General features: G+C 39.5%; 1 protein-coding gene across 2 annotated transcripts in view; it reads right to left on the bottom strand.

The window, feature by feature from the left end:
• Nucleotides 1–7,265: 7,265 nt before the first annotated feature.
• The window catches only part of CUEDC1 (CUE domain containing 1), a 45,230-nt gene continuing 30,808 nt past the window's right edge, over nt 7,266–21,687 (bottom strand). For both annotated transcript variants that reach the window (XM_074223635.1, XM_074223636.1), the window contains exon 10: nt 7,266–21,204. The gene's annotated coding sequence lies outside the window, so the exon portion shown is untranslated. The remainder of the gene's footprint in view (nt 21,205–21,687) is intronic.

The following is a 21,687-nucleotide window of genomic DNA, read 5'->3' as shown; positions in this document are numbered from 1 at the left end:
ACCAACTTCATTTACACAAGAGGAAATTGAGACCCAGAGAGTAACTTGCCCAAGGTCATAAAGACAGGAAGTAGAAGAGGCAGGATTCAAACCCATATCCTCTGACTCTCAAATCCAAAACTCTTTTTTTTTAGGTTTTTTTGCAAGGCAAATGGGGTTAAGTGGCTTGCCCAAGGCCACACAGCTAGGTAATTATTAAGTGTCTGAGACCGGATTTGAACCCAGGTACTCCTGACTACAAGGTTGGTGCTTTATCCACTACACCACCCAGCCGCCCCTCAAATCCAAAACTCTTTACTGTACCATGCTACTTCCCATATTTCTTTGACAATAGACCATTTACCACTTTTTTCAAAGAACCCCTATTTGGTCCAATGGATGGGTCACTTTGCTGATTCCCTAAAGAAGCCATCTGCTATAGACCCAAGTGCACAATCCGGACCAAATTCAGTCCTAAGAGAGCCTTGCTTCTAATAAGAGGTGGACTAAGTATTTTTTCTAATAGTCCTTAAAAGTGTTGGTTCCTTAAGGCATCATCCCTGTACCTCTGATATAAATTATTTAAAACTTAGGTTTAGGCTTTCATTTTTGGTCCTCCCAAAAGGGAAGAGTAAAGTGTTAATGTACAATACAAATCAGGTATGAGGTATTTTATTCCTACAATACAAGAAAAATACTAGACATAATACTTGTATAGTGCACATTGACAGAACAATTTAAAAGACTTCAGTTAACAGCTTCTATGTTACAGTCTGCTGAGAGACTGACACTTAAGCCTCATCCCAATATAAAGCTGTGGTCACGACCCCTGACCAGGCATTTTAGATTTCAACTTCACTCTGCAACTGTTCAAATAATGCTTGTACTTGTCAAGTACTTGTCAACTCTGACTCATCCAAATTTGAATCACCAAGTCCCAGAAGTTTTTTAGAAAGCTTCAGTTTTATAAAGCACTTTTTTTTAAAGCAACAACCCTGTTAGAGAGATAATACATACGTTACATTTAAATTGTATTTGGAGCGCTGGTTTTGAGTTAGAGATCTGGGTTCAAGTCCCAACTCCTATATGATCTTGAAACAAGTTATTCACTCCCCTTTGGTCTCAGTTTCTTCATCTTGAAAATGAGAGAAGTTGGAGTAGGTGACTAACAAGGACTCAAAAGAGTCCTTAAATATGTGTTCCTTCAAAAAGTTACTGTGGCATACATTTAACCATCTGTATAATTAACATTTTATTACTATATACTTGCTAAAGTTACATTCCTGTTTTCAAAGAAAGACCTTGAAAGTTCTTGAGTACAATCTGCCTAGGTGTCCTATTGCCAAAGCAGAAAGAGGCCAAGTATGTGAAACTCTTAGTTCTTGTCCTTAGTTATTGAAGATCAAAATGACATCACTATGTTTGAGACAAATGACAGTATTCCAACTATGGCAGACCAATACAAGCTCAGAATGCTCTCTATAACCTGAGGTGGGTACTTCCTTTGAGATGCTAGAATGTTTGTAATATAAGTATATATCCCGGCGGCTAGGTGGCGTGGTGGATAAAGTACCGGCCCTGGAGTCAGGAGGACCTGAGTTCAAATTTGACCTCAGACACTTAATAATTACCTAGCTGTGTGGCCTTGGGCAAGCCACTTAACCCCATTTGCCTTGCAAAAACATAAAAAATATATAAGTATATATCCAAACTATATATCAGACTGCTTTCAGTCAGGGGAGGGAGGGAAGGAGAAAAATATGAGACTCAAAACCTTGGGGGTAAAAAATGATTGTTGGAAACTATCTTCACATGTAGTTGGAAAAATAAATAAATAAAATATTTTTAAAAAAATAAGCATTACTTTATGTTTTTTCCTTAATAGCTCAGGAAATAAAAAAGTTCTTTTGAGTTTCCAGATACTGGAATAATTATAGTCTTGTGTAGATTTGATCCAGTTTACTGATGTTGTATTTGTTTGTATAAACTTAGAAAGAAACAAGAAGACTAGATTTGGAATGTTTAAGTTAAAGTCTTAAAATTGGAAAAAACTGTCCTAAGCTTGGAAGCTTTGATTTATGTACCTGAAGCTGCCCTCAAGTACACAATTGAAAGCCTTATGTCTGGGCCAAGTAACCCCTCCTAATGATGTCCTTTTTTTCTCAGTATATTTTATCATGTTTTAGGTAGCTCTAGGAACTATTCGGATGGGAATGGGATATTCACTTATCTTTCATCCTCAGTCTTGGCCCAAAATAACTTTCAGGTCTGCTAACTTTCTTTCCTTCCTTGGTTGACTTTTGTAGGTTGATAATTGATCATCCCTCAAAATATGTGCCCTCCTGGACATAATTCCTGAATAACAATTGAACAACAATAGGAACCCTTGTGTTTTAAACTGACTTTTCATACAGTTAAAAAAGTTCTTAAGTCCTAGAACAATAAACCTTCAGGAATTCCAGACTCCAGGATAACAGTTTCTTTCTGCCTTAAGAATTAAAAAAAAATTAAAAAAATAAAAAAAAAAGGGCAACAGAAGAGAGTTGCCTTACAATTTGGATAAATGAATGTAACGCCCCAGCAGATGTCACTGTGGAGGGCAATTTAGATGAATGTCTCTTTTGACTCTCCTCCATGGAAATGGACAAAATTAATCACAATTATCTCTTACCCCCGACCCCAGTCTTGGGGCAAATGTCTAAGCTCCTCATGACTTCCTTTCTCTAGAACCTAGAAGGCTTAAAAATACAGATCTCAAGTAAATGCCACAAAACATTCTGAGGCTCTAAGCAACCTATTGACCGGCAAGCAAGGAGGCTATCCCTCTCAGCCAGCTGAATGCATACTAATCAGTTTAAACACAGGTTTTACCTCCTCAGGTTTTGCCCCCTCAGGGCAAAATTAACTCAGCACACAACAAAATTTTCTTTCTAGTAAGTCATTTTTTTAAAAAAATGCAAATGATTATTAAGTAAAATTGTAAATAGCAGGAAAATACTTAGTAATGAACCGTATCTTCCATTGCATGAGAGAGAAGCAGAGAATGGTGGAAATTTTATATTCTTCCAATTCTTTCACTCCTTTTTTTAATAAGATGGGCAGTGAATCAAGGAGGGGCAGAGCTTAGACTCGGTCTCCTGAAAATCCCCTTTTAGCTGCTGCTACTCTAGCTCTCTTTGTGATTTTTCACTCTCCTATCTCCTCTCTCTCTCTCTCTCTCTCTCTCTCTCCTTTCTTTTCTCTCTCCCCTCTCTCTTTCTCTCTCTCCTCTCTTTGACTCCTCTCTCTCCATTATATCTTTCTGTCTCTTCTTTCTTTCTCTCTTCTCTCTCTTTTTTCTCTTCTTTCTCCCCTTCTCTCCATCTCTTTCCTATCTCCTCTCTGTCTCTCTCACTCCTCCAATTCTATCCCTAACTTCCACTCCAGAAAAAAAAAATTTAAATTGTCATCATAGTTTTAAAAACTATACTTCTGACACTTCTAATACCTCAATAGATACCATTGTATCTTCCCCAAGTGGGGAGAAATAAATCCCAGGAATTTTACTGACTTAAGGCTAATCTGCAAGGAAATTCAAGCCCTGTCAGAATGACTATTATAAATGTACACATACAGATCTAGCTTTGAAATTCAGACATGGCAAATAAAGAATAACAAAAATAGAAAAAATGGTGGAAATGATTAATTATAATATTAACCAAAATAGTAAGGTTATACTAAGCAAGAAAATACCCTATCCTTTATGAACAGGCAGTTTTCAGATGAAGAAATTAAAACTTTTCAGAGTCACTTGAAAAAATGTCCTAATTAGAGTAACAACTCTGAGCTACTACCTCACACCAATAAAATTGTCTAATATGACAAAAAAAAGGAAATGATGCATATTGGAGGGGATATGGGAAAATTGTAATACTAATGGGACAAATGGAACACTGTTGGTGGAGTTGTGAACTGATTCAATCATTCTGGAAAGCAATGTGGAACTAAGTCCTATAAAGCTATGCATATCCTTTGATCTAGCAATACCACTACTAGATCTATATTCCCCAAAAAAAATCATAAAAAAGGGAAATGGGTCCACACATACAAAAAGATTTATAGCAGCTCTTTTTGTGGTAGCAAAGAACTGGAAACAGAGAAGATACCTATTAATTGAAAAATGTCCAAACAAGTCATAGTATATGAATGTGATGGAATAGTTTTGTTCTATCAGAAATGATGAGGAGTGACTAAGGGGTACAGTGGATAGAGCACTGGCCCTGGAATCAAGAACACCTGATTTCAGATTTGGATTCAGACATAATACTTTACTTAGCTGTGTGACCTTGGGGAAGTCACTTAACCCATTGGCTTGTGCAAAAGAAAATATCCAAAAATGAAATGATGAGCAGGCAGATTTCAGAAGAACTGGGAAAAACTTGCATGAACTATTGCTGAGCAAAGCCAGAACATTGTATACAGTAACAGCAACATTGTGCAATGATCAACTATGTTAGACTCAGCTCTTCTCAATAACACAGTGATCCAAGACAATTCCAAAAGACTCACTGATACAAAATACTCTCCACATTCAGAAAAAGAACTATGGAGTCTGAATTTAAATTGAAGCACATTATTTTCACTTTTTTTTGTTTTTGTTTTTTCTTTCTAATGGCTTTTCTTATTTGTTCTGATTCTCCTTTTCACAACATGATTAATGTGGAAATATGTTTAACATGATTGTACTTGAAAAATCTGCATCAGATTGTTTCCTATTGGAGAGGAGGGAGAGAAGACAGAGAAAAAAATTTGGAACTCAAACTCTTACAAAAATTGAATGTTGAAAACTATCTTTACATGTAATTGGAAAAAATAAAATAGTATTAAGTGTAAAAAAATAAGAAAAGAAAATACCCTATCCACAGTAGAAAAGTACAGTAACTTGAGGAAAATGAAGATAGGGCTGAATCTAAAGGTTGACTAATAGTCCAACTATGGACATCGCAAGGGACAGAAAGGTCACTTAGAGAGTCTTACTCATTAGGAGCTGGAAACAAGATCATCCATTCATAGAATCAAAACAGTCTGCAGGCCAGTTGATCTGAGAATACTGAAGGTATAGAACTGATAGTCACTGCAAAAATGTCATAACCATCTGAGTAGGTATCAGACTAATCCAGGAGTAATAGATCAACTTTTGTTGCCAGAAGAAACCCACTAGAATAATATGTAATATCGAATGTGAATTTTAACTTAAAATTTTATTGATATCTTTTGTTTTTATATAACTTCATTTCCCAATCTATACTGCCTGTAATGTGGTTCCTTATAACAAAGAATATAAAAAGAATAAAACTAATCTTCACATCAGTTGAGTTCATTACATACAATGTCCTGCACCCACCTTCCCTATCCCTGAAAGAAATGGAGGGAGATACATTCTCACATCTCTTCTTTGGAGCCATTTGTGGTCATCATAATTCCACATATTCAGTTGTAGCCTTTTTGTGGTCAATGTAAATGACTATATTGTATATCATTTTCGTACTTCTCTTCATTTCACTCTGCATAATTTCATGTAAGTCTTCCTCCTTATCCATAGTCATCATGTAACAATAATAACCACTCTCAATGCAAGTCAGAGGTGCTGAAACACCCACCTTTTCTCTCTTTACAATCAAAGAATCTCTAGGCTCTGGACCCTTGCATGCATATGGACCAGGTTCAGGCCTAGGGGATCTAGACCCTCTAAAGAGAGGGATCAGGCACTTTTGTACCTATCTCTCTACATTCCAACCCTGGAGTCTATGGGAAAATTACTTAAAGCTTAGATTTGGTTCTTATCTAGGGTCTCCCAAAAAATAGGAGTTAGAATACTGCATCCAAAATAGAATCAGGTACAGGACAGCAGTTGTGTTGGGGTTTCTTTGGGTTGTTTTTTTTTTTTTTTGCTTTATATAAAAGACATGCTAAATATATACAAGTATATTCTATATTGACAGAAATTTTAAACAAGCCACAGCAGAAACATAAATTTGTTACACTTCCAGGATGTTGAGATTTAAACAGAAGAATATGGAGTGGTTTTCAGGTTTGAGGATCAACTCAGGTCCATTAGATTTTGAGTTTGTTGAGGGTAGGAACTTTCTTTTGCCTCCTTTTACCTTCCCCAGTAATTATCAGCATACTTGGATCAAGAATGGGCGTGAGTTCTCTGTCATCACATTCAACTGAGATCAACATATAAGATGAAAACAATGTAAAGACAAACAGTCTGCCTTCTGTGGGGGGTGGGGGGAGGGAAGCAAGAATGGGGGGATTGTAAAAACTGAAAATAAGTAAAATCTTTCTAAAAAAAAAAAAAGAATGGAGCAGTGAGGTGGTGTAATGGATAGAGCATCAGCCCTGGAGTCAGGGGGATTTCAGTTTAAATCTAGTCTCAGACATTTGACATTTGTTACCTATGTGTAACCTTGGGCAAGTCACTTAATCCTGATTGCCTCAAATGTATTCAGGACCATCTCCAGTCATCTTGATTCATATCTGGCCACTGGACCCAGAAAACTTTGAAAGAAAATGTGAGGCTAGTGACTTAGTACAGCATCTACCTAACTCATATCCAATTCATGTGCTTAATCATGGCATCACCTCCCCTGATGTCATGGTCTTCTTCAAGAACAAAGGACAAATAACCACACCTGGCTCAAAGTAATCATTTAATAAATGCTAATTGATTGATTGAAGTCCCTTGGAACAATAACCACACCTGGCTCAAAGTAATCATTTAATAAATGCTAATTGATTGATTGAAGTCCCTTGGAACAATAACAACACCTGGCTCAAAGTAATCAATTAATAAATGTTTATTAATTGATTGACCTCCCTTGGAAAGTTCTCTTTCTCTTTTCTCCTCTCCACCTCTACCTCCCCACCTCACACACACTAGCACCTGTGGGAGTCAGGAAGACCTGAATTCAAATACAGCCTCAGACAGTAACTAATTGTGTGACTCTGGACAAGTCACTGAATGTCTATTTCCCTCAATTCCCCATATGTAAAATGTGAATAATAATCACCCCTAACTTCCCGAGTTGTTGTGAGGATCAAATGAAATATTTGTAAAGTGCTTTGCAAACCTTAAACTGATATATAAATGCTAGTTATTATTATTAGTATTTTTTTTTAGGTTTTTGAAAGGCAATGGGGTTACGTGGCTTGCCCAAGGCCACATGGCTAGGTAATTATTAAATGTCTGAGACTGGATTTGAACCTAGATACTCCTGACTCCAGGGCCGGTGCTTTATCCACTGTGCCACCTAGCCGCCCTTTATTATTAGTATTAAACTATATAAGGTAGAATGCAGAACATCAGTAGCTAGGTATCTCCAGGGACAGCTTACACATGTTTGCCTGCCAAGTTACAAAACTTTCTCAACCTAATTTTTTTTTTCAAAACTCCAGCTTTCCCCAACTCTATTACTTCTTTTATAATCTTGTTCCCTTCTCTAGACCTCAATTTTCTTCACTGTAAAATGAGGGGGTGGGTTCATAGCAGCACTTTTTGTAGTAGCAAAACAACAACAACAATAAGGGAGCTTCAAGGGTACCCACCAATTGCAGATTGATTGAACATATCATTGTATATGGCTGATTGTCTGCTGATGATGAGTGTGGTGGTGGTGGTGGTTGTGTCATTTCAGTTGTGTCTGACTCTTAGTGACCTTATTTAGAGCTTTCTTGGCAAAGATACTGGAGTGTCATTTCTTTCTCTAACTTATTTTAAGAAGCAAAAAGCATTCAGTGGCTTGCCTGGGGTTCACACAACTAATAAGTGTCTGAGTTCAGATTTGAACCCACAAAGATGAGTCTTTCTGACTCCAAGACTGGTGCTCTAGTCATTATCTCCACCTAATCAATAACCTAGATGGGTTATCATTGTGACACGACAAACAACATACAGGAGAAATTCACAGAAATGTGGCTAAACTTATATGAACTGGTGTGAAAGGGAGTGAGCAGACACAGAAGAAACAGTATAAACAATTATTTCAATAATGTAAATAGAAACAAAGAAAGCATGAATTCAGAGTCAATTGAATGATCAGTCTTGATTCCAGAAGGCAAATGATGGAACACACTTCTTCTCTTGGCAAAGACATGGTGGACCAAGAGAGCAAATGTTAAATACATACACTGTCAGACCTGGGTGAATTGGCTCATTTTAACTTTTCCTTTTTAACAAATAAAGGTTCTGTCATACAGTGTATTAGCAAGTGACTTGTGTAGACAGAATGGGGAGTCAGTATAATGTAGTTAAAAAAACTTCACCTATGAAGTCAATGGCTTTACATTTGAGTCAGACTTACTACTTATGTGACTTTGGGCAAGTCATTTTTCGTTTTGGGGTCTCCATTTTCCCATCTCTAAAATGGATGTTGCTGACCCCTAAATTCTAGAAGGTTCTTAAAAAAATCATGGGATCCTAAGAGAATGAAACTGATAACAAAGTAAAAGATCTAGATGTGTTTCCTCTTCATTAACAGAGATATCACTCTGTGGATCTTTCCATCTAAATTTCTGTGGTCCCAGGAACCTGCTTTGACCTTTAGCTGTGATTCATTGCTGTTTTCATGCTATAAATGAGGTCCTTGTCCTGGTTTTGGCTTATTTTTGTTCCTTCCCCAGGGTCTAACACACCCTACTTATTAGATGTTTGTTGATGGTTTCCTTAAGGAAAAAAATTAGGCCACTTTGATATCTCCATAATGCCTAGCAAACATTAGTAGCATATTTGTGTCCTGATTGTATGAAACAGTTGAAGAAGGGAATACAGGAAGTTTGAAGACAGGACCAAATGAAAAGGGGTGGAGAATATGGAGAAGTGAGTCAGTTGAAGAAACAAAGGAACTCTTAAGAAGGAAAACAAAGTTAAGCAGTGGAAGGACCTAGAGCCTAGAGTCAGAGGATCTTAGTTCCAATCCTGACTCTGACATTTTATCACATAACAAACCTTGAACCTTTAAATCACTTTTCCTCTCTGGGCCTTGGTTTCCCCAATTGTAAAATAAGGTGTTGACTAGATATCTACTAAGGTCCCTTCCAGTTCTAAATCTATGGAACAGTCAGGGGAAATGTTAAAAGCTGATTACTCCTTCTCTCATTCCCTAATTCCCTCCACTCCCACAAGGCCAGGAGGATTAGGTACCCTGCTCTTTATTACCCACTGCCCCTTTAGAATCTTCTTTTGCCATTCCTATTCAGCTACCCTTTCTTCAGAAGTTCATTCCACATGACCATGCCATACAGATTCTTCAGGGAACTGGCTCTCAGGCTATGATCCCTTTTTTCTCTAGGAATTAAGTACATAATCTTACTCTCCACTCCCATCCCCCTGCTCTCATACTAGAAATTTTCAGATATGTGTTGATGTCCCTGCAACTGGGCTCCCAGCTCATCTACCCCCTCATTGCCCACATACTACCCTCTAGCTTCTCTCTCATGGATGGCCATACCTTAGCTCACACAATCACCCTTAACTGCCATTCCCATTATTTTGAACTCTGAAATATTTCTTTCAGATAATAATCCCCTTTTCTTCCACCTCAGCCTCCTTCCTTCCAAACCATTCTTCATCTTGTCAAGAGTTATGATTTTTATATTGATTAATATGATATGTGTAATGAATTTAATGATAATAATAATAATTTAGTTTCTAGAGATCCTTTTTATAGGCAGGTTTTTGGGCCTGGGAAACAGTGAAAACAAGGTAGTAATTTGTTTTAATCATGACAAGTCCTGAACTCTGCTTGCCTGTGTTAAGTGAAGTGGATTGGTTATACATTGTACTGTACAATTATAATATATTTCCAAGATTATACAATCAATTTAGCTATTCCCACAGGACTCAAAGACACTTGTGTTGTATGGACACAGGTGAAGTAATTGTTATATTTTCCTGCATTGTAGGCTTGTCTTGGGAAGATCACTCAAGCCCAAAATCTAATTGTTTTATGTTCCACCTTCCCACTTATGATCATGTATATAATCTCTGCCTCCATAATAGCAAGGTGGACTTCCAAGGAAGGAGTAATCTAATGATTTGCAAATCAGATCCTTACAAAGAAAGTCATTAATAAACTGATACCTGGATACTAGCACTCTGTCTCTGGCCTTTTCTGTTATGCCCAGGTTACAGACTGCTCAGTAAAAACTAGGTTAACAATCCTTAGCACAATCTCAATCCCTCATCCTTGCTAGGGCTTCAGTTTTCTCCCTTAATATGACTCTGAGTTATCCAATTCAATTATACAATGTATGTCATCTTGCCCCCATCCTCAACTCTGGATTGCCATCCCTTCTCATCTTCCCACTCTCCACATCTTCAAAAATTGCTGAATAGTGCTGCAGGAAATCTTGGGACTACAGATTTAGAGCTGGGAGAGATCTCAGGACCCAACCCTCTTATGTTTCAGATGGGGAAACTAGGGTCAGATCAAATGATTTTGCAAAAGTCACTTAGCTACTAAGTATCTGAAATGGGATTCAAACTCAGATCTTTATCTCACTTTGCTGATTAGTTCCATTAGAAATTCAGATTATTCCATCTCAATTTATCTTTGCACAACCATGATATGATGCTTTCTAATTCTCCCTACCAATTATCTCAAACCTTTTCTTCTCTCCTCAAGCCTCCCACAAGATCTTTTTCTCTTTAAGTGGATGTCCTTTCCTGAGAAAATCTAGGCTGTCTATGGTAAGTTTTCCTTCTTTTCTTTTTTTTATGTTTTTTTTTTCAAGGCAATGGGGTTAAGTAGATTGCCCAAGGCCACACAGCTAGGTAATTATTAAGTGTCTGAGGCCAGATTTGAACTCAGGTACTCCTGATGCCAAGGCCAGTGCTCTATCCACTGCGCCACCTAGCCGCCCCTCCTTATTTTCTTTATTCCACACTCAAATATCACATTCACCTTCACTCCTCTTCTCTTCTTTTGCTGGCTCTGAGGAAGAGAGACCACACCTCAATAAATAAATCTTTGATCTTTACAAAGAGGGAACAATCCAAGATGACCTTCTGGCAATAACCAAGCAATCTTGAAGCTGACCTGCCAGGGAAGATTTCTGCTCATATAAAATTGGCTACTATTCTATATATCTGTACCATTTTAATTGTTTCTTCCTTTCTTTTGTTCTCATCTCTAACTACAATCCTCTTCTTTCCTCTGTTATTACTCTCAGTTCTATCTTCATCTAATGCCTCCAAAGCTTGCTCATGGATCTTTCCCCATCTCTCCCCCTTCATCTTCTATCTTTCCCTATCTACTGGCTCTTGTCTTGTTGCCCACAAACTTTCTCAGTTCTGCCCCAACCTTAAGAAAAATGCTTCATTTGAACAAATAAAACAATTTATACAACAACCCCAACATCATAAAGGCAAAAAATTTTGAAAGCTTTAAGAACTCTGATTATTACAAAGGCCAGACAACCAAAGATGTAGTTCTGCTTCTAGAGAACTGAAGGACTTGGAGTATAAAAACTGAGACATAGGATCAACACAAGAATTTGTTTTGCTTGACTATGCATTTTTGTCACAAAGACTTTGTTTTTCCTTTTTAAAAATGGGAATGGATGGGAGAGAGGAAAAAAATAGATTTTTGCTCATTGAAAAAATAATTTAAAAAATCTTTCATTTGATCTTGCCAAATCTATATCAAGCTATCTATCTATGTCTTTCCTTCCTTTTACTGCCAAACTCCTAAAAAGAACAGTCAGCATTCACACTTCTACTTCTTCAAACTGGCTGCAAATCTGACTTGTGTTCTCTACCCCCCAACCCAACATTCTAACAGTACTGCTCTCTCCAAGGTTGCTGTGCTCTTATGACCTTTTCTCAGTCCTAATCCTGACTGCAGATTTTTTGCATTGTTAACCACATCCTTTGACATTGCTCTCTCTTCATTATCCTCCAGTCTGCTTTCTGGTTCCTCGTTTTTCTTTGCTGAGTAATTATTTACCTCCTATTCCTTGGCATGTGTATTCCTTCAGGGCTAAGTACTGAGTCTTCTTTTTTGTTCCCTCTATACTATTTTCCTTAGTGACTTCATTGGTTTCCTTGGGTTCAAGTTTTAGATCTATGTCAATGACTTAGCACTGTAATTTCTCTTTTCTTTGAACCCCAGTCTTTCATTGCCAGCTTTCTGCTGGACATCTATGTTTGAATGTGTCATAGGTATTCCAAACTCAACATTCAACTCAATTCAATGAATTTATTAAGCATTTCCTAGGTGCTGAGGATAAAAAGACAAAAATAAAATCATTCCTGTCTTCATTTTGCATTCTGCTTAAGGGATATACCATAGGGTCATTAAATTATCTATCTTGAAGTAGAAGGAAACTTCAAGATCATCTAATTCAAGCATCACATTTTACAGATGGGGAAACTGAGATTAAGAGGTTAGATGATTTATCATCTCAAGACTCACAACCTTAGTCATCTCACAGCTCACAACTCACAGCAATCTCAACTGCACAACCATGATTTGATTCTTTCTTGTTCTCAGCAGTTATCCCAAACTTTTTCTTTTCTCTTCAAGCCTCCACCTTCTTCTTCTCTCTCAGTAGATTTCTAGTGGGTGTCCTTTACTGAGAAAATCTAGATTATCTATAGTAGATATGTGGGTAGTATGTAGAGAAAATAGGATTTGAACCTAGATCCTCTGACATCAAATCCAGTACTCTTTCCATTGGGATTAGCAAATAAAGTAATTTCAGAAGAGAGAGAAAGCTAACATATGGGATCAGAAAGGGCTTTATAATTTATTTACCTTGCTTTATTTATCTTGGTATATTCCATTTAGAAGGTAAGCTCCATAAGGGCAGAGGATTTTGTCTTCCCTGGCTTCTATTACAGTGCATTTTACATAGGATTGAGACTGGAGACAAATCTCCTAAGTCTGATGCTCAGCCACCATTGCTTCCCTCTGTATCCCCTTGTATCTTCCTTCCCCAGGGGTGTGAAAAGGTAACAATAGCAGAATTCGAGCTTCAATTTTTGTAAAACATTTTCCTAGCAAGTTTCTTGAGGGAAGTGATGCAAGAATTACCATTTCTATTTGTTGCCAGGTCTGTTAAATGATCAGAGCCATGATTCATTTCAGAACTCCTGATTTGTGTTTTCCATGACTGTTCTGATGTTGTGTATGAGGATAGAATTGCTTCTTGGAAATTTGTAACCTCAAATGCCTTCCTTCCTCTGGTAAATGTCAATGAATTCTTGCCAGAAGATATACATACAAACACATATTTATGCACAGTTATATTAACACACACCCCCATTAAGATCCTTGTGTTTTAGAAGTCTGTTCTTTTCTCAAAGAAATTTGAGGTCTACAGGACTCCCCTCCCCCCAGGAGAACATGGATCGATTTCAAGGAGTCCATTAATTTGTATGGAGGAAAAAAAAGTTTCTTTTATTTTCACTAAACTCTAATTGAAATTTAATATTTCCTTAAGTTAATTTCAAATACATTATTCTAAGAAGGACTGCCACAGAGGTCCATGAGTCACCTACAAAAATATGAGAACCTTTGCCATAGAGAACATGAGTGAGCATTCATCAGTAGAATCTCAAGGGGGACGAGAGAGAGAGAGAGAGAGAGAGAGAGAGAGAGAGAGAGAGAGAGAGAGAGAGAGAGCAATTTGATCTTTACTGGAGGAACAATCTAAGACCACCCTCTAGCACTAGGTGGGCAGACAATTTTGAGACTGGCCTTCCAGGTAAGATTTATGCCCATATAAAATGGCAACTATCTATTGTTTTAATTGTTTCTCCCTTTCTTTTGTTTTCATCCCTAAAATTTGTTGAGAGGTTCTCCTTGTTGCCCTAAGCATAATTTTGTAGCCTAGGGTCCACCTGGTCCAGCCCTATACCACCTGGGTTTAGACAACTCTTTTCTCCCTACTGGTTAGCTAAATTGGGCAATACTCTAATTCCACGTCCTAATTCTTTTGGCCAATTATTGTACTCAAATACATATGGAAAGTGAGATAACAGCTCCCCACTAATCACCATCCTGGAATGCCTCACTCTGACATTCCCCCTGCCCCCACCATGTCATCTCCAGTCATCTCTAAAGGACAGTCCATAATAAAGCTTCTTGGGACATATAAATCTTATGTACAGTTATTCAGTTGTTTCATTCAGTTTCAGTCTGACTCTTTGTATTCCCACTTGGGGTTTTCTTGGGAAATTCTGGAGTAGTTTGCCATTTCCCTCTCCAGTTCATTTTACAGATGAGGAAACTGAAGCAAACAGGGCTAAGTAACTTGCCCAGGGTCACACAGCTAGTGTCTGAAGACATATTTGAATTCAGGTCTTCCTGAATTTTAGAGCCCAACACTCTTTCCACTGAGTCACCTTGCTGCTCCTTTATGTAAGGCTTCCTCCTTTATCTCTTCTGTATTGTGTTTTCAGATTACCACATCACTCTTAGAGAAGCTATAGCTACTAAGGAATCCATTGATCTTGGGATATAACTTTGTCATCAAAAAAAGGAATTCACACAGAAAGTCTTCATTTCAGTGAGTGCATCATCTCATTGTGCAGATGAGAAAACAAAGATTCCAAAAAGTTAAATGACTTGCCCAGACTCACCAGTCAGTGCTAGGATTTAGACCCAATTCTCATTCCACATCCTACACTCTTCCCACTACACTGACTTTAAAATAAAAATTCTTCCAGGAATCAAGAGATCAATGTCTGTATTTTAGCATGACCATTAATCAGCTTTGTGGTCTTGAGTAAGTCATTTCAGTTTCTTTCTGTGCAAATGAGGAAGCTGGACTAGATGCCATTCATTTGAAAAAGATCTGGGCATCATTCCAGAGTATATAGTAATAAGGTGATCCTAGTCAAGTATGAATTGGGTCAACTGACCTCTTAATTTATATTCTGTGACTTAAATCGTCTTGACCCTACCTAGGGCAAGATCATCTTTGGACTCTGAGTTTCTTTACCTGCAAAATGAGAGGTTTGAGCTAAATGAACTCTAAGGTTCCTTCTAATTCCAAATCTATATACCTTTGATTCTTGGGGGCAAGGGAGGGAGGGAAAGGAGAGAGAGAGAGAGAAAAGATTAGAATCTAGATGCCTTTGTCTTCTAGTAGGGAAAATGGGAGTTTCGATCCTTGCAGTGTTCAGGCAATGTTGCTTGGCCCAGAAGCCACCAGATGGCAGTCGGTCCCCCCAGCTGCTCTTGACTTTCCTACTTTGCTCCGCAGCTGGCCTTCCCAGGGACTCCTTATAACTTGAGCAGTTACTGCCAAAGTTATCGTCCTGGGAGTGAATAGGCTTTTCACAAGGGAAAGCACTTCCAGGAATTTGACTTTTGAGACATTCCAAGAACGGCTGTTGTTCTGAAAAAGACTTTTCTCGACTCCCCAGCCTCATTGACTCTCCACTACTTTCCTCTCTTCTCACCCTCCTCCTAAGGCCATCTTGTCTTCTAGCTGGGCTTCAGGGCCTCTGTTTTACTTGTGACCATTGGAAATGAAAACTGAGATGTCCCCTTCTCCTTTCACAGGCTCTATCCCTCCACACACACACACACACACACACACACACACACTAAATCTACTGTCCTCCCACACAATCCATGTTGATGGGGGGGCACCCCAGACAAAGGCTAAGTTTTAGCTGCAGATCCAGCCCTAGGCAAAAGTGTGATTGGTGGGAGTTCACTTAAGTCTTTAGCATCTTCCTTTGGTCCCTTTTGCCTCTGGGTAGCACCTACTCCCTTCACCCAATAAACCCCAAACTCATTTTTGTTTCCCTCCTTCCCATCAAAATTAACCCATTCCCAGATGTTTAAAAAAACTAACCCAGAAATGAATTTAGCCATAATATAATTTTGGACTTGAATTACTAGGGAATCCATAATTGCTGTTGGGAGGAAGGGGAGGGGGAAGGGGTGCAAGTAGAGAGATTAAGAGAAGAGGAAATGTTAAAGCAAAGTTGAGGGAATTAAGGCTATTTTATAACTAAAATTAGTATACAGGAGTAATGGTGATGTATATGTTTTATACTTTAGAAGGAAAAAAAATCTTTACATGTCTCCCGATTACCATTGGGATAAAATGAAACATCCTTAAAGTTCTTCCCAATCTGACTCTGACCTACTTTTCAGGTCTTATTTCATATTACTCCCCATTCTTGGCCATAGTTAAAGTGATCTGTTGCCTTACATCTCTGGCTTTTGGGCTTCTCTGAAATTTGGAAGACACTCGTTCCTCACCTCTTCCATCAAAACTCCAATCCCTTATTTCCTTCAAGAGCCTTCCAACATGAGACCTTTCCTGTTCTCAGCTTCCCTCCCCAAGTCAAATTATTATTACAACTATCCTTTAAATTACTTCCTATATGCTCTATATGTATTTTAATTTGCTTTTTATTCACCTCCCCCAAAAAGAGGTAAGTTCTTTGATGATAGGAACACTACATCTATCTTTGTATCTCTCCCATCTTGTAATGAGAGTTGCTCAATAATAATAAATTAAAATATTCTTGTGGAACTCCTAGTCCTGAGGCACAAAGAATTAGAATTGCACAGAGCAATTTGAGAAACAGGAACTATTCTATCCTCTGATAATAGATATTGGCACAGTTAATATGTTACTATTGCAGGTAACATTTACATTTTAATGACCCCCTCTTAGAGCCTGTTTCTTAACCCATACAATTCTAATGGTGGTGAAATCCCACTACTGTAACTACCAGGGAGATGCTTTTGAGCAGCTAGACCATTCTGTGCCCTTCATTTCACACCATGATTTTATGGAGAATCTGCCTTTTTCTTCTTAGCATGTTCCAACTTAGCTGCCTTCTCCCACTTTGCCCTCTCTACCTACAGCACTCTTCTTTCTCTCCAAACTGCCCCCTGTCCTTTTCTAGGTCCCTCTCCTACTCAATCTGCTGTACTAGATAGCAAGAGGGATCTTCCCCTCAGAAAGATGAAGCTGCTCTAGACATTTGTAGGAAGAACTGAACTAATCACCCCATTCCCAGAAGTAGAAAAGGCAAAGGATTTGCCTTGGAATAGAGGAAATCTTAGAAGTTGGACTCAACCTAGAATCTGACTCCAAAGCCTATTCCCTTCCTGAACTTCACTTTCATGATTCAATTGTTGTCTTACCTGAGAACATGCTTGTGGTATGCCTGCTCCTTTCCCCATTCATGAATTCCTTCTAAGGAGGGGGGCTTTATTTTGGTCTGGCCAGCCATCCCCATTCCAACTCTACTTCTGACTCTCTAGGCTTCTCATGCCCCCACATCAACACCTTCCACTCCATACTTCTTAATTCCCTTTTATGAGCTGTCTTCTCCCAGTGGAATGTAAGCTCCTTGAGGGCAAGGACTATGTTTCTTTCTTGCTACTATTTGTATTCACAAGGGGCAGTTGGGTAGTTCAGTGGATAGAACACAAGCCCTGAAGTCATGAACACCTGAATTCAAATCTGGCCTCAGACTCTTGACACTTTGTGACCATAAGCAAGTCACTTAACCCTAATTATCTTGACAAAAAAAAAAAACACAACATAAAATGTCTTAATATTTGTATCCCAGCTCTTAATATAGTGCCTGGTCTCAGTCCCAAACACCTGTGTTTATTCTTTGACTAGATCTAGGTACTAGGTGATTTTTGTATGGAGTCAAAGAATTTGTTCCTAAAGACCCCCTCAGCTCCAATCTTCCCTGGATTTTCTGAACTAATAGTGGTATATAACACAAGCAATCTAAAAAGAATTTTTTTTTCCCTATTTGACATGGGAATAAAATTATATAATGCTTTTGTAAGGGACCAGTCTTCTCAGCTGTGTTTGGCTTAAGCTAATAGCAGAAGTAATTTACCTTCCCTAAGCAAACACAGGCTAGGTGACAGGAAGAGGACAGCCTGGGGAAAGGTGCTTGGTGATGAGAGAAGCCAAGCAGATAATTAAGAGTCTACTAACCTGGAAATAGGTATCACCCTCCTTGCAGAAGGAGTCTTTTAACCCTTAGTAATGCACCTTCTTGGATAAAAAGCTGGAAGAAGAAAATGTGAAAGGAAAGAAAAGAGGAAGAAAGGAAGAGGTTGTCCCAGGCCTCAGGTCCTTGAGGTCAGTCTTATTCCTTGTCTTTCTTTTGTTGGACCCACTCAACCGAGACCATGAATAAAAGTTAAGAGTACACCAAGACTTTATTATATGAATTCCTATTAAACATCTTTAAGAAACAACAACAACAAACACATGTGGAAACAACATCTAACATAGCAACCAACACTCACAAAGCTCAAGATTGGGTTTCCACCTCATGAATTCCCCAAGGGCTTGGGGGTTTGTTTAAAAGAATTTTCATGTATTCCTCACTGTACAAACTTTGCTAGAAGTGAACAACTTTTCATTTGCAGGAGAAACAAGTCTCTGAATGTAGCTTGCTTTGGCTATCTCCATTCCACCACCTTCTTCCCCTCCCCTCTCTCCAGAGGTTCAAGAGTGAATGAGACATTTTTGTTTTGCTTTGGATAACATGATTGCCAAAGCAGGTCCTTGCCCTGTCCTCTGGGGAATAATAGATTCCAGGAGCCCCAGGGTGGGGACCCAGGTTTCTTTTGGGACTTTCACCTGTCCCAAATTTGTACAGTGGAAGGGAAAAGAGTTGTCCCTCTGGCTGGCTAAGGGTGGGGGTGTTGATCTCTAGATGAAAGGATTGGGCAATTTTGGAGCCTTGTTCTCTTCTCCTTGCCCTTCCTAAAAGGAAGGCACAAGTGGAGAAAACCTCAAAGCTGAAAAGATCCTTTTGCTGGGTAAGGGACCTGGGTGAGGAGGAGGAGGGCTTGACAGTTATGAAGGAAAGAAGAGCAAAAGGGAGGGAAGAGAGAAAGAGAAAGAAGGAAAAAGGTGGCCTTCCCCTCCTCAGCTGTGAATTATTCATTCTTGTGCCAAGACGCCTTCTGTTACCTGTGGCCCCACTCCAACTTCACCCCTAGCAACCTCTGCACACACTTCCAAACTTGGTTACATTTCATAAGCGGTTCCTCTTCCCTGGTAGCTGCAGGCACATTCCAGGGCCTAGGACTGCCAGCCAGCAGACCTGAGCAAATTCCTGGCCTACCACTGGCCAGGGGGGACGCCCACTGAGGAATCCTTCTTTGGGCCCCCCAGGGTTCGGGAAGGATGGAGGGGGAGAAATCATGAGTGTGTAAAAACCGTCCCCCCACCTCATAATCATAATCTCTCTCTCTCTCTCCCCAGCTACAGAATAGAATACTATTAAGAATAATCTCATCATTTTATCTTAGCTTCTTGCTGACAAATGTCCCCCACAATCAGCTATTGGCTTCCTCCTATTACCCACCATTAAGAGCAACAAATCTGAGCTCCATAGAGGACAGTAGAGATTTAATGCTTTAATGAAGCTGGAAACCCCTCCCCTAAAAGGTCTCTCCTTTCCAGGTTTCCTGATTTCTCAGATCATTGAGGTACCAACCCACTAATGTGAAGAAACAGAGAGAGTGAACTCCCCAGGCCAGTGAACAGGGGAGTGAGTGAGTGGGTAGGCAGGGCCCCTCTAGAGCTTCCTCTGGTGAACAGGTTTCTTCCCCACCCCAAACAGGACTCAGCCTGCTCTTTTACACTTAGGCCAATTTACAGGGCTAAGCAGGTGAGTCCCAGGGCAACTCCACCCCTTGCCCCTGCACAGTGCATTAAAAAACAAAACAAAACAAAACCAGATGTTTCCCTACTGTTCTTTCTAACTCTGAAGGGCTCATATTTATGACCTCCTCCCTCAGGATTTAGGGGTCAGCTTAACCAGTACTCCCCTGAGGATAGAGGCAACACTCCCACCCCCCAGGATTTAATCCTAGAGCCCCTCTCTCTTCCCTTGACTCCTCCCACACCAGACTTGCCTGGCAAGGAATCCCAAGTTTAGGAGTCTAGTTCAATGTTCAACCAAAATCATAGTGCTATCACCAGACCCAATAGTTCTCTGCCTTCACTGATTCAACAATTTGCTCCCATTCTATTTCCCAACAGGAATAAAGGAAGTAAGTGCTGAAACCTGCCCTTGTCCTAACTCCAAACTGTTTCCCCCACCAATTTCCAATGTGATAGCAGATGGCTCTTCCTGTGACACTATTTCTCTGCTTGTGTGTGGCACAGCAGGAGGAACACTGAACATGGAACTCTGAATTGGAATCACAGAATCCATTTTCATCAAAAAAGAAAAAAGAAAACCCATTTTTGCCAAAAAAAAAAAAAAATACTTGAGTAACCTTGGGTGAATTAATGAAACTCTCTTGTTGGATTAAATGACTCTAAGTCTCCATTTCTAGAGCTATCCTTCTATGCCCTTTCTCTGGGAGGTGACAGCCTTCAAGAAGACCTTCAGGAACCTACTCCCAGGTAGGGTTTCTAAGACCACTTCCCACTTATTAGCTCTGGGGTCCTTGTGTCAAATCATTTCAGTGTACTAATATCCTTCTGTTGCCCCAATCCAAGTGTGGTTATCCCATCTGACACTGTTTCTTCATCCCTGAGGGACCTCTGGGGAAGAATGGAAGGAAGGAAGATGGATCTCATCCTGAAAAACAGAAACCAGGGGTCCAGGAATGGAAAAGAGCAGGGTGCCAGGGCAGGGAGGATTAGATGATGTCTCAGACTCTTCAGCTAAGTCTAGAATAATCTGAGAGAAAGAGATGGGGAGTAGAGGGAAGAAGAAGGTCCATTTTATCCTTGCCCATTCATCTACTTGGGCCTGTGCTTTTTGTGTCCAACCCTCCCACTGATTGAACCTACTCCTTTAGGGAGAGGAAAGGTGAGAGAGAGGAGAGGGAAGCCAAGAGGCTACAGAGAGACAATTAAAAAAAATAACAAGGAGGGGAACGTCCCCCTCCTCTCATCGCCCCTAAAAAAAAAAAAACACAGCTACAAGAGAAAACTGTGATTGGCTGCTGCTCTTGGCAGAGCCCCAGGTGCTTCCTCCAATCACAACATGGTGATACCAAAGTTCCAAACCCCTGCACAAAAGGGGAAGGATAAGAGGCAGCTGGAAGCAAGACTTCGGAGGAGCAGATTGTGCTCTGGCCAGAGAAACTTGTGCCTCAATGCTACACATCCTCTGTCTTACTGCAGCGGTCTGGGCAGCTAAGGACAGGCCTTCACTATCTGGCTGCCCCATTAGGACATTTCATCTCCGGTGAACTCCAGCACCTGGGGAAACAATAAAAAGGGTTTTGTTGAAGTAGGTGAGAGGCCAAATAGCCTCTACTACTAAGTGAGTTTCCCAGAGCACTAAACCCATAGAAGATCCCGTGATAAGGATGGATAGAACTCAAAAAGGAAAGGATTTTAACCAAACTTCTTTGAGAATTGTCAGAGCTCTTGGTGGTTCTCAGCTCTCAGGGATCTTCTATCTATTGAGTTTCACATGGAAATAGTGGTATTTGATAAGGTAAAGATGAAAGTGGTACAGAGGGAATTTTTAGATAAAGGATACTTGAATACAGATACAGAAGTAAGAGATTACATAAATGTGAATAGTCCAACTTGACTAGAGTCTAAGTGTGTGGGAACAAGAGCAAGAGATTGGACTTTATTCATTAGATAATAGGAAGCTATTGAAAGTTTTAGGGTTTTTTGGAGGGGGAAGAGGGTTTGTAACATATAGTGCTGGGCCAGGAGTCATGAAGACTC

Source organism: Macrotis lagotis, chromosome 2 (genome assembly GCF_037893015.1).
Source record: "Macrotis lagotis isolate mMagLag1 chromosome 2, bilby.v1.9.chrom.fasta, whole genome shotgun sequence".
Classification (NCBI taxonomy): Eukaryota; Metazoa; Chordata; class Mammalia; order Peramelemorphia; family Peramelidae; genus Macrotis; species Macrotis lagotis.
The sequence above is the reverse complement of the archived record's forward strand: the minus strand, read 5'-3'. Positions and strand labels throughout refer to the sequence as shown.